This window comes from Tachypleus tridentatus, chromosome 13, assembly GCF_004210375.1.
Source record: "Tachypleus tridentatus isolate NWPU-2018 chromosome 13, ASM421037v1, whole genome shotgun sequence".
In the NCBI taxonomy this organism is placed as follows: domain Eukaryota; kingdom Metazoa; phylum Arthropoda; class Merostomata; order Xiphosura; family Limulidae; genus Tachypleus; species Tachypleus tridentatus.
Window position 1 is genome coordinate 137,285,295 of NC_134837.1, and position 13,940 is coordinate 137,299,234.

Sequence of the window (13,940 nt, forward strand, 5' to 3'; positions counted from 1 at the left end):
GTCGCAGCAGCGGCCGCCGATATCCGACCACCGCCGCTGCACAACAGAGACATCCGGATCCAAGTCCAGTAAAATAACGGGGCTGCAAGGCCCAACCTCCCAACTGTCGTCACTCAGTTCCGAGAGACAGGGAAGACTGGGGAAGTCTAAAAAACTCGGTGACGGCAGCTCGTCCAGTGTCGGGGTCGGCGCCAGCACAGCGTCGGGGTAGGGGGCCAGAATGCCCAGAGCCAATGCCGAGAGTATCTCAGACCCCCCAGCCACTGCAGTGCTAGCAGGGGAAGCCTGGGGCTCCATGGAGGCACCATCACCCCCTGTTGACCCCTCCTGAATAGGAGGGGCAGAACCCTTCTCAGAGGCAGGATCGTGGGTGCCCACACAGCCTTTAACCCCCACATCACCCGACAGGGAGTCCTGAGCCTACAGGGAGAAGAGGACGCCTCAGGGGCATCTGGTCCGACCTGAATCCAAACCAGGGCCCGAAGGATGGGCCAAAGCCTCCTCAGAGGCTTCCCACCTGAACGGCACCCAAACGCCACCCTCCACCCCACAGGATGCAGCTTGCACGATTTGGGCGGGCGAGACGAGGCCCTTTTCAGGGAACCCCACCCGCAGCTGCTGTGGACGACGCGGTAGGAAGAGCTGCACCCCCCCCCGTTTTGACCTTTTGGGCTGCGTAACCGACGGCGACCACGCAGCCACCGCAGCATAACTTGCCACACGCCTTTTGCATCGCGAGGGCGTGTGGCCACCACTACAAACATCACAAGTGACGTCACAGGCGCCGTCGGTGTGTCCGTAGGCCAGACAAACCCCACACCACGGTGTCTGGCATGCCCACAACAGATGGCTTTCGAGGCCACAACGGCGACACAGCTGCCGCATGCCCGGGTAATTGCACATTACCTGGAATCCGTTCACCGTAACGAAGTTCGGAACTGGCGTCTTCATGGAGATGAAGACACGCCGTTCCCGGTGCACACGTTCGGGCGCGTCTGGTGCTTCTCGTGTTCAATCTTTCGCACAGTAACATTCACCAACAACACGTCCTTGATGACCTCATGGGATATCTCGAATGGGGGCGTCCTGAGAGTAACCCACTTAATGTTCATGCCGAAATGTTGTAAACAGTCGACATGACTACCCCCGACAGCAGAGTTCACGGCGTCAATGACCGCCGAGGGTAGCGTGGCCGTGGGCACCAGAAAGCGGATGGACCGCGGCCAAACAGAGTACGGTCGGATGGCCGTAGCCATGCCGACCAGCACAGTACGAACGTACACACACAAACGAAAACACTCTAAAGTACTTAAAGGCTACACCACACACGACCAGATGACATGGACTATGCAGAACACAATACAACATATTGTGAAAACAAACACAAACTCCCGTAACGGGCCTAGCGAAGGTAGGTACCACAAACAAAAAGCCAGTCTATCGGCGACCCAGGCCATGACGCACCCAGAGGCAGCTCAAGAACAATAAGACGGCATCTAGGAGAGAAAGGCTTTGAAAACCGTAAACGTCTACAAAAGCCACGCCTCCTTCCATATCACGAAACAACTCGGATTAACTTTGCTGAGAAGCACCAAACATGGGACGTAGAAAAGCGGATGAAGGTTTTGTTCTCTGATGAGAAAAAAATTAACCTGGATGGTCCAGATGGCTTCCAACGTTACTGGCATGATAATCCTTATTTTATATACGACACAGTGGAGGAGGTTTCCATCATGATCTGGGGTGCTTTTTCTTTCCATGGAACAATGGAGCTTCAGGTTATACAGGGGCATCAAATAGTAGCTGGCTACATTAACATGTTGGATAAAACATTCTTATTGACTGAAGGCCCTTGCTTGTGTGGAAATGACTGGGTCTTTCAGCAGGAAAACGCTGCAATCCACAATCTCCGTAGAGCAAAGGACTTTTTCATGGCGAATAAAGTGATTCTTTTGGACCACCCAGCATGTTCGCCCGAACTGAGCCCCATAGCAGTGGAAATCTATGGAAATGGACGTCATTTCTAAATAGTGCATGATCTTCGTGAAGCCGTTTTCACCACTTGGAATGACATTCCAGCCAGCCTTCTGGAAACGCTTATATCGACAATGCCAAAGCGAATGTTTGAAGTTATTGAGACCTCTTTTTGGGCATTTCCTACCCTGTTTAAGACTTCTTTCTGGTATGGTCTTAAACTTTTAACCAGCTAGTATTTAGGCTAATTTCATAGTATTCACATTTTCCCTATTAAATGCTAAAAAAGTTTTTTTTTTATTTTTCCCTTTTCTTATTTTCATCTTTCGAAGCTCTACTCAAATAATTGGTTGAGTCTATTAATGCAAAATGCATATTTTTTTCATTATGCTCATTGGATTTAGATTTTGGCCAGCAGTGTGTTACTTTAGAACCAAAACTTCATTACTCTAGTAAAGTTCTATCTATATCTTTGGTAGGTTAGAGTAAATCAAGGATTAACTATGCCAGTAGGTTGAAAACATCTAGGACTACATATTAGTTTTCTAATTCTAATTCACTATTTAGTGTGACGGAGATTAAAACCATCCCAATTGAGAAAGATCACAAGTTCTGCGTCTGAATAGCTTTACAGTTCATTGGGTTGTCTTCGTTTTGTGGGATGTTTCGATTAGATATTTGCATTTTTTGTCAGTGTTAGTTCTTGTTTCATTGTGTTATTTCGATATTCTTTCTATTAGTATCGATTTAAATGTCTTCTACTTTAATATTAGTTACATATGTTGACTTTTTTTCTGTGTTACTCATTGTGATTTTTTTCTTTATTTTGATATTTCGAAACATTCCTATATTTTCATATCTTTACTTTCGTTTCTGATTTTTTTGCCATGTTGTATGGTTATGCTTTCTCTAAGTGTCGATTAAAATGTTTACTATATTTTATTGGGTCTATCATTCATTTTTTATCTTTTTCTTAATATTTTTCCGTGTTATTTGAGATTTTAATTTCCTTTACATCGATTTATGTTATTCCTAAACAATATGCTCTCTGTGATAAATTTACAGTTTCTATTTCTTAATAACTCTTTGATGTGACTGGGATTCCAACCCAAGAAACTGAGTTTGCGAGTAAAGCGTCTTAACTATCTCGTCGTTTTAGTTCTAAATATCTTAAAATACTTAATTTCTTTCTTCAAGTATCGTTTTTCGTCTTTTGTGCTTTATATGCGGTCTTTTGTACATATTTCAGAAATTCTATTTCTTTCTAACTGTTTAGTATGTCAGAGTATCGAAGAAACTCTCTTCACAAAGATCTCAAGTTGATCAGGCGAATAATGTCGCCATTCTAAGTACTGTGTATTTAGGTTTTGTGGGCTATCTTTACCAGATATTTAATGTTTTATTCAGTATTGTTTTATTGTAGTATTTTGGTATTCTTTACCTCAGTATCAATGTAAATGTCATTTACGTTCTTTCCTGATAATACCTACAGTTTCATAGGTTTCTATTTGTTTCTCGTTATTTTACCGTGTATGCTTTCTTCAAGTGTCGGTTGAAGACTTTTATATTGAGTCTATTATTTATTTTTCGTCTTTTACTTAATATTAGTTGAATTTTTATTCCTTTTACATCGTTCTACATAACATGCTGTCTTTATTAAATTTGTAGAGTTTTGTATTTTTTACTCACTCTTTGGTGTGACAGGGATTCCAATCCAAGGAACACCGTTCTACTTAATTTATCTTATTGTGAAATTTGCATTTTCTTTTTTAATACATTCTTTTACTTCTTTTGTGATTTATATGTAGTCTTTCCTACGTATTTCACAGATTGTATTTCTTTCTCGCTGTTTAGTGTGTCCGAGATTCGAACCAATCCACTCTACAAAAGATCACAAATCTAGCAGGCAAACAAAGTTTCGAATCTAAGTACTGTGATTCTTTGCGTGGGTTTGCATTTTGTGGGATGAGTTCTTCACTAGATATTTGGATTTGTTTTCAGTGTTAGCTATTGTTTCTTTGGATTATTTCCTATTCTTTATTTTAGTATTGATTTTAAAGTATTCTACGTTGTTTTTTGACATAACTTAAAGTTTCATATATTTGTTTTTGTTTCTCGTGGTTTTCCCGTGTCATATGGGCTTTCTTTCTCTAAGCGTAGATTAATGCCTTTATTAGGTTGTTCACGGTCTCTGATATATTTTTAGACTTTGCTATCTTGTAATTATATCTTACCGTTTCTTGGAGTTTTCTTTACACAATCTTGAGAGACATTGCTATATTTACTCTGTATTTTAGAAACTTTATGGTTTACTTTTCAGTTTTTCATAAATTCGAACATACGGATTCAAGATTACGAGTAAGGCAATTTCTTTATGTTATTGAGATTCGAATCAAACTAGGACATAAAGATTATAGCCGAGGTCCTTAACAAATTTATGTCTGCAATTCATTGCGTTGTTTGCATTTTCTTTCTTTGAAAGTGTATTTACACGTTAGTGTTCGTGAGTTATCGTCTTTGATTTCGAATTTTTATGTGTTACTTACTGATTCACTTTGTCATTTAGGTTTTCTTTTTCTTAGTATAGACTTGACTGTTTTCTTATTTCGTGAAATTTCTATATTTTCATATTTTAATTTTCGTTTCTCATTGTATTACTGTTTTATATTGGTTCTTTTTATTATATTATTTAGAGTCTTTAATATATTTTTAGATTTTTCTATTTTGCACTTGTTATTTTACTGAGTTAATTGAGTTTGTTTTTTGCCTTTCCATGAATTTACACGTTTTCAACATAAAATGGATTCTTCACTAAATTTTTGGTTTTCTATATACTACTCCCTCCTTGGTGTTGCAACGCAGGAAACTAAGATTTGCGAGTAAATCGAATTAACCATCTCGCCATACTAGGAACTATGTTTCATTGTCTTATTCGTATTTTCTTAGCATTCGTTTACCTGTTATATGGATTTACTATCTTTAAGTATGGATTTCCGCGTTTTGTCCTTTATAAAGGGACTTCAGAATGATAACAAATCTAGCTTTTCAACAATTTGAAATTCATTGTGTTGTCTGCATTTTGTGGGATATGGTCTCGACTAGATAATTGCATTTTTCGTCAGTGTTGGAAAACGCATATAATACGGCAAAACTATGAGAAACCAAATGAAACTGTAGGTACTGTAACGAAAGAACGTAGATAACAATTATATCGATACAAAGATAACGAATAACGAAATATTGTAATGAAACATACTGAAAAAAATCCAAATATCTAGTAAAATCCAAACCTACTCAATGAATCACAGTGCTAAGAATGGCAATGTTGTTCTCCTGTTCCACTTATGATCTTTGTGAAGTGAGTTGGTTCGAATCTACGACGCAACAGAAAATATAGAAAGAAATATAACTTCTCAAACATGCAGCAAAGACCACACAAAAAGCACTAAAGACGTAAAGTGAAACTTTAAGATAGAAACTGAGTATTGTAAGTTATGTAGAAATATAACAGCGAGATGTTTAAGACGCTTTACTCGCAATTTCAGTTTCTTGAGTTGGAATCCCAGTTACATCAAAGAGTTATTAAGAAATAGATAACTGTTAATTTATTAAAGGTAGAAATAACATAAATCGATACAAAGAGAATAAAAAATTCAAATAACACAGCAGAATAAACGACCAAAAATAAATCGTACACCCAGTATAACGTAGAAAAGACTTTAATCGACACTTGGAGAAAGTATGTGCATACAACTCTGTAAAACAATAAGAAATGAAAAGAATGATATCAGACTGTAGGTATTATCACAAAAGAAAGTAAATGATATTTATATAGAAACTGAGATAAAGACTACCAAAGTAACGCAATGAAACAGTACTGAAAAAAATCTAAATATCTGGTAAAGATATCCCAGAAAATGGAAATACACACAGTACTAAGAATGGCGAAGTTGTTCCCTATTCCACTTGTAATCTTTGTGAAGTAAGTTTGTTCGAATTTCAGACACACTAAAGTATTTCAGAAAGAATTATAATTTCTGAAATATGCGGCAAAAACGTTAAACGATATTCCAAGAAAGAAACAAAATATTTTAAGAGGTTTCGAACTAGAAAAGAGATATTTTTAAGAATGTTTAATCGCAATCTCACTTTCTTGAGTTGGAATCCCAGTCACATCAAAGAGTGATTAAGAAATAGAGAACTCTGTAAATTTATTAAAGACAGCTGTTATTTAGAAACAACATGAATCAATGTAGAGGAAATCAAAAAATCAAATAACATGGCAGAATATTAAGTAAAAGATAAATAAACGATGCACCCAATATAACGACACTTGAAGAAACCACTAATTAGATGAGGAGGCAATTTTACGTTAGGGTCGACGATACCGACAGATGGATTCAAAAAATGTAAGTAACACTGAAAATAAACCTACTTATAAAATTGTAGGTATGACACAGTAAGAGTCATTTAAACCGATACTAAGAGAAAGAATACCAAAATCACAAAATGAAACAATAACTAACACTGACGAAAAATGCAATTATCTAAGCTAGACGACATCCCACAAAAAGCAGACAACATAATGAATGATAAAGCTATTCAGACGCTGCACTAGTGATCTTTCTAAAGTTGGTTGGTTTCAATCTCCGTCACACTAAATAGTGAGTAAGCATGAAAAAAACTAAAATGTATAACAAAGACCCAATATAAAGGACAAAACGCGTAAATCGATTTTTAAATATAGTAAACCCATATAACACTGTTAACGATGATTAAAAGCATGAAGTTGTAATACTGTGAGGAAAAAACGTAGATACTAATTAAGAGAAAAATACGAATAAGACAATTTGATTTACTCGCAAATATCAATTTTCTACGTAGCAACATCTGTTACATCAAGGAATGAGTAATAAAGAGAAAACTAAAAATTTAGTAAAGAACCCAAATTACGTAGAAAACACGTAAATCGATATAAAGACCAATAAAGAAACTCAATTAACTGAGTAAAATAAAAAGTGCAAAATAGAAAAATCTAAAAGTATATGAAATAACCTAAATAATATAGTAAAAAGCATGGTAATGCAATAAGAAACGAAAATAAAAATATAAAAAGGCAGGAATGTCACGATATAACAAAACGGTTAAATCAATGCTAAGAGAAACAAAACCTGAATAACAAATGAATTAATAAGTAACAAATAAAAATTCGAAATCAAAAAGTAAATAGACTTTCAAAGAAAGAAAACTTTGTGAAGTAGGAACATAAAACAAAAATATGATGGGAGATTGCATTGGGGGCTGATAGGTGAAACTGGTTTACCTTACAGTCGCAAATCTCGAAAAATGTGCCCGTTTTTACAAAGAAAATAGGTTAATTTCTAAATTTCATTATCCAGGTCACAAAAGCAACGTTTGAAGGGAATAATGGCCATTTCCAGGAATGTTTAAAGATTACGAACATTATAAAGCATTTAACTTTAGAGAATTAACTTATGCTAATATTTCTACGAGGATATCAAACACTTTACTTGCGTGTTGTCAGTGAAGCATTTAGCTAGCTAGCAAAAAAGTGAACAGTATCGACATCAGTTCAAACACCATTCGCTCATTGTGATCCGTCGATAAAATGTTTAGTTTCAGATCAGAGAAAAGACTCGGTATTGTTTATAGCTTTGTAATAATTGTTATTATGAATTGTATTATTGCTTGTATATAAGAATATATTTGTGTTGAGAAAACGCTGTGTGTATCAATATTGCTAGCATTCATTCTAAATTTCATATCATTTTAAATTTAATTAACTTTTTAATTTGTATAACAATTTAACTTTGTTTTAGGCTATTTTAAATGTAATATACTGGCGGAGATCTAAATCAGAGACAAAATTCAATCTATATAAAATCTCCAGTCTTAATTTATTCTGTCTTATCAGTGCCAACAAGACTTGGTCATGTCTGATTCTTAAGTTTTTCTTGAATCACTCTGCCTTGAACAGTTAGAATTGCTCAAAATTATCAATTTTTAGAATTTGATGTTACAAATCAAGAAGAATAAATGAACTAGAAGTGTGTTATTGAAATACTAATCGATAATCCTTTATTGTCTGAGGAAGTATTTGGGGAATCCACTAGTCAGTCAACGTTGAATGCTAAAAATAATTTAAAACTCCAGTTAAAACTCAACTAAATCGAAGTTGAACAATCCTGTATTAAAGCCGAGAAAGAGAAAGTTAATAGCAAAGCACAGAAAAAGGGATCCAGTATCGAAATGGGTAAGAATCTCGATGCAGAAAAAAGAGAAACAACAAGATCGTTTCAAAGCCGAGAAAAATAGGATGCAAGAAATGGAAACTAAAATGAACTCCAATCAAACAAGACAAAATAAGTTTACTAAATATTTTCAACGTTTTCAGAAGGTTTTCCAAACCATGGAATGATACACCGAAAAATTATAATTTTCATTACGAAGTGTTTTAACTAGTGAAACACGAGAAACTTATGCTACGCTCTCTCTCTAGAAGACTGTACAGATTATGATGAGGTTAATGTAGTGATATTCAAGGTTATTGCAAACAAGATAGTCAAATCTATATGGAATTAACCCATAAAAGAGAGGGTTATATTGATCGATAGTTTCAACGAAAAAGAACAATTATATGTAGTTCAGGAATTTAAACGAATGACAAGTGGCGACCTCAAAACTTATTTGGACAAAAAGAAAGTTAAAACACTACAGGAAGCAGTGAAAATTTGACCCATAAAACCACTTTTCATAAAAAGAAATTCCTACTATTTCAACAAAAAATGTATCTGTTCACTCTTATAAAATTCAGAATTCTGTTAAAAATCCATCTTCTTGAGTTCAAATCCTTATTATAGAGGGAATAAAACTTCATCAAAGCCATCAAGGTCTGTCTGCCATTTTTGTAAAAATCTGGCCAAGTTATGTCCGATTATTGGTGTTTGAAAATGAAGAGGTATCCAGTACGTTTGTGTGCACATGTGGACATAGTTTTACCAGATAACCTAATATCGTTCATTTAGACCTTTTGTGCCATTGATTCTGTACTACTGATTCCATGTTCATATGTATTTTACTTGTTATTTTGGCGACTCAGTCATTGTTGCCTTTAGATTCGAATTATGTCACTGGTGAGTCTGTTATTACTCAAGGTGTCAGGGGTGGTTTTGTTAATGTTTCTCTACCTAAGGTTTATTCAGTATCAAACTTTGTTTCGGGTTCAATTATGGTTGGAGTAAGATTTACTCTGGCAATGAAGAGTGTATCATTATTGTTGCAAAATGATTTGACTGTATTTCTCCAATCCCGTTTCCTTGGCTGTGGTTTCGCTAGAAAGTAGATAGGGACATTGGGAAACACGTTAATACATTCATGTGCGACGATACTTCAAATGAAGTCGACAATTCATACCAAGCGAAATGTTTTTCATTATTCAGTTTCCATAAGATGTCAAGCGTATATAGGATTGTACGCCTACACAAGAACTCTTCAAAATATTCAGGTTGGGGAGACAATGAAAAACAACCGAAATAGCACCTGTGAGATCTTTTATTTAAGGTGCTAGATCTTCATATCTAGAAACCTTTAACTCGTATGCTTCATGTAACGATTTATACATGAGTTCATAACGGACTGTCAAGTTAACAACCACCGCTTTATTATCACGATGGAAGATCAGATCCGATCGTTGGCGTTCACCACTATCTGTATCTGTAAGGAACCTTTCACCCTTTAGAGGAGGTTTCTTTTACCAAGTGGTCACAGGTTTTCTTGTGATTGCATATTCGCATTGACTTTAACATCGCACATTGACCGCTAAGATGACATAGGGTCGCTCTCGTGGCTTTATAGGGTGTCTCTTTTGTTGGGTATACATTTGCCCTTAGAGCCAGACACTTCACCCATTTGTTTAGGTAACAAGTGGTTCGCAGATGTTTGGCCTTTGAAGAGCTCTACACCATGCCCTTGTAGGGCAAGTCTTTCCCAGTTTTTCCTTTCTATATCTCTTTAGTTAGAATGATATGTTCTTGATCTCTGGTCAGACTTCCAGATCGGATAGCTCCCAGCAAACCATCTTCTTCTGCCAAGTACGATGTTATTTTGTCCAAAGAATAGATAAGTCTCAAATACGTTTTGATCTTTAACGTTAGAATGAGAGACTTCAGCTTCATAATTGCTGGAGCCTTGTCACGATGATGTGAGTAAAGCAAGCAATAGGCCATGAAGGCATGGACAAACACTTGCTCCGAGATATTGGTACGACTGTATGGGTCCGATCACCAAGGGTCTGTCACCATTGACTGACCAAAGAGGGCCGGCGTTAATAGTGAAGGTCTTATTGGACCCTCTTATCAGCATATAGGCACTCTTACTCGAACAGTATTCGTTCATTATGTTTAAAATTCCTGGAGACTGGCGTGGTATTTTGCCCGAACTGCCATATCATCAGCATATGCTAGGGTTGTGACTGGTTCCAGTTTCTTATTCAGCAGTATTTCTCGGCCTTGCTCTTCTAGCTTTCGCAGAAGAGGGTCCAAAGCGATATTAAAGAGTATAGCAGACATTGGATCCACTTGTTTGACACCTTCGAGTAGGTTGATTTGGTTGGTATTTTGAATACTTACATCCTGTCTGAGGAATAAATGTGCGCTGTCTGGGAGTTATCTGCACTGCCTGCTCGAGAAGATGTGCCATAATCCTGGAAAATATCCGAAAAACAATGGAGGAAATTGTGATAGGCCTCCAGTTTACCCGCGATTGGTTGAATTTCTTCACTTTACATTTAGAGCACTGGGCAGAAATCATTTTGCGTCAGTACCGCCCAACAGTCATCGCAATGCTTTTTGTTTTAATTAGACAGTCGGATGTCCCTTTTCCTGCCAGTTTGTTGTTAAAAACTTAATCTTTATCAACTATAACATTTAAATTTGTTGTCATTTAATATTTTATAGTTCTGCCAGACAAACAAACAAGAAGTTCTTCAATATCAGTATTATAATTGTTAGAGAGATAGTTTCTCTTGGAACTTCAGTTTTAATCTTCTGCCAGGCAAACCTATTGGAAATTCTTCAATACCGCTATTGTTTTTGCTTTCTCTAACAAATACAGATTTGGAATTATTATGGTTTATTTTGTTGATGGCCTGTCATGTCAATAAACTGGAAGCTCTTCAACATTCCTTTCAAAATTGTTAAATAGCTAAGTCTCTAGCAATTACAGCTTTATAGTTCATATCCTCTACTGTTTTAATGGTCTTGTAGACCAACAGTGGGGAAATATCAATATTGTTATTCTTAAGTACCTATTTTCCATATCTATTACGACTTTAGACTTCACGTCCTTCTGTATTTTAATGATGTACAAGGCAGAATTTCAAAATCCATATTTTTGTTGTTATGTAACTATTTTCTATAACAATTTTTCACACAAATCTTGTTGCAAACAAATTGCTCTTCTTTTTTGTCTTTTCTTCATTACGACAGGGGCAAAAGATACGTCTGTCTTTGAATATGGTTTTCGCAACACGGGGTGTGTGTGTTTCGTATAGCAAAGCCACAAAGGGCTATTTGCTCAGCCCACCGAGGGGAATCGAACCCCTGATTTTAGCGTTGTAAATTCGGAGACATACCGCTGTACTAGCGGTGGGCCGCAACACGGGTTTAAGGTCTGGCGAAATAGCTTGTTCGTGGGGTAGATCACTATTTGTACTTTTTACACACCTCATTGAAGCTCACTGCCTCTGTAGTGGTACCTGTAAGAAAAGAAGTTTTAAAACTTTTTGATCAGATCTAAATCTCGATGCTGTAGAGCGACTAGTAGTATAGCATCTATAAATATCTAAATTTCGGTGCTGTAAAAAGACCTTTAGAATGGCATCCTCGAATATCTAAATCTTGGTGCTATAGAACCACTTGTAGAATAACGTCTATGAATACGTACATTTTGACTTGTTCAACGATTTATGCTACACTGTAGAAATATCTAAGTATGAAACCTAAAAAATTCAATAACTAAATTATTTCCAATTGTAAATCACAATAGTCTGCCAAAACACAAATAATGACGAACCTTTTTATACAATGTAATTACACATCTAGAGACACATTTTTTTCGACATGGCACTAAAAGTAATATGGTTATTTTTAAAACAGTTTCAAAATGTAATAACCACTCTTGTTGTATAAATAAACAAAAATGCTTTAACATATCTGTTTATCGTACAGCTTTTTTTGTACAATTGCTTGTTTTTATCCAACTACTTCATATCAGAAAACATAATAAAGTACTTGTTCCATTTATAGAAACATAAACACTTACATTACCAACCAATTTAAAGCATAATAACTATGTCTGAAAGCTCTGATTACAAGGAAGAAGTTAACTCAAAAGTAAAATTGATGCTCAGTTTTTACTGTTTGTCTCTGTTTGAAATTAAGAAAATTAATAACTGACATGGCTTGGTGGTTCAAGCAATCGACTCATAATTTGCCGAACAAGCTCGGGTTTTCAGTCGTGGGAAGTCGGTCAATTCCATTATTCGTTTGTAAAAAATTATCCCAAAAGTTAGCGTAAAGTGGTGCTGGTTAACTTTTTATTTCAGCTAAATTAGTGAAGGCTACCTGAACAGGACATGAGCGCCACCAGGTATTTATGCCTGAGAATTACCGATGATGAATTAGCATTTAGTTAGCCTCAAAGTTCGTAAGCTGCCTCAGTACTGAAAATAAGAAAATTACTAACAGCGTTTATACATTCTATCAGCGTTCTAAGCCATTAGCAACGTGTTCGTGTATACCTGATAGTTGGTTATATGGTTTCTAAGAATACAGGAGTCATACAAATCAAACTGCCATCAATCCGACTAATTACGGATGAAGTCTCCGTGTTTTTCACACAAAAAACAGGTAATATTATTCAGTTGTAGTCAATACTATATAGTTAGTAACATATACAAATATGATACTGAATGTAATATATGAAATTCCACGAGTAGTGAACAGTATTAAAAAAAACCCGGATAATTTAATGGCTAAAAATATCAACTAAAGTTAATAATATGAATGCTAGCACATTATTCACGTGTCAGTTGTGAGAAAACTGCTTCTTCAAATCGCACTAGTTCCGTTATTAAAACTATACATTTAAACAGATGTTTCTATTTTCTCAATTTCTTTATTTTTAGAACAATTATGCACATATTAATACAATTGTTTACTGTGTTAACCATATCGATGTTTTTAAATAATACTTAATCAAATAATATTCAGTTATATAAATATCACCAAACTGCTTATAAAAGGATGTTACTAGAAGATATTTTGTCAAGCAACATACCTGCTGCATCAAAATACATGTCAAATATAAATGTTATTTGACTATGTTACAACAACATTTTAATTATAGGTTGTTACATGTTCAAAAATGTGATTTTTGATCATTTATATCATTTTAATACTAAATTCACTTTATATAATGCCTTTAAACTTTCAAGTTTTATTTCTCTACTACTTTGCATTACCTGAGTTCATTTTGAGTTGGTTTAATCCCTTGAACACGGGAGTGTTCTGAGACTTGTCCCAAACGCAGTGTTTCTGGTGAGGTATAAAAGCCAGGGATTTTGCTGTTACTTTTGTACTCTACCTGTTGGCGACGCGTTTTCAACTCTGTAAATATTTTAGACATTATGCCAGGTCCTACTAACGTAGGTTTGCCTACGACAACGCTGGGTTGAAACAAAACGATATTGCTAGACGATTTGGTATATCCAGGTAGACTGTCAACAGACTTCTCAGAAGAAGAGCTGCAACCGGAAGTGTGAGTTCAAGCAGACCTACGGGCTGTTCACGAGCCACTACACACGCGATTATCCCCGGATCTTCGCCATTGCTCGTCGAAACCGTATGATGTTTTCCAGGTCGACTGCTTTTGAGTTACGTGCGAAA

At 36.1% G+C, this 13,940-nt stretch overlaps 1 long non-coding RNA gene across 1 annotated transcript; it reads right to left on the minus strand.

The window, feature by feature from the left end:
* Window positions 1-9,531: 9,531 nt before the first annotated feature.
* LOC143238505 (uncharacterized) lies at window positions 9,532-13,724 on the minus strand. Its single transcript, XR_013020616.1, has 2 exons — window positions 13,517-13,724; window positions 9,532-11,749 (listed from the first exon to the last, which is right to left on the minus strand). It is a non-coding gene; the product is annotated as an uncharacterized LOC143238505 (long non-coding RNA).
* Between the last annotated feature and the right edge of the window lie 216 nt (window positions 13,725-13,940).